Consider the following 489-nt stretch of genomic DNA (forward strand, 5'->3'; position numbering starts at 1 on the left):
TCAACCCTTGCGAGTAAGTAAAAGCTTAAAAAAGAAAACAAAAAAAATATTTGTAGCTTTGCTCTCCAAGTTTCGGTCTTAACTTCTAGCTTCTTGAATCTCCAAAATTTGTCTAACCTAATGTCTCTTAGAAATATCCTATTTATACTAACAAACTTAACCTGTAGTTCCCTAAGTTGACCTATGACTTAATTGGGCTTAAAAATGTAATGAAAGGCCCAAACATCAATTGTCAATCTTTAAAAATTGTAATTTTTACCATAGTACATATAGCCATTTTTCAACACAAGTTGGTCTATCTTCAAGGTAAAACTGGGTAAAGTATCTCATGAAAGTTGTAGTTCTATCTCTTAACTTTCCAATAGTTTAAGAATTGCATCATTTGGAGTTTTGTAGCACGAGTTATGGCCAAAACACTAAAGCATATCCAAGCAAACTTTCGGGTCTTTCAACACCTTACTTTCCAAAATTAAGCCCAATTCCTTTAGT

Source organism: Theobroma umbraticum, unplaced genomic scaffold (genome assembly GCF_002168275.2).
Source record: "Theobroma umbraticum cultivar Fairchild unplaced genomic scaffold, ASM216827v3 scaffold_51.0, whole genome shotgun sequence".
Taxonomy (NCBI): domain Eukaryota; kingdom Viridiplantae; phylum Streptophyta; class Magnoliopsida; order Malvales; family Malvaceae; genus Theobroma; species Theobroma umbraticum.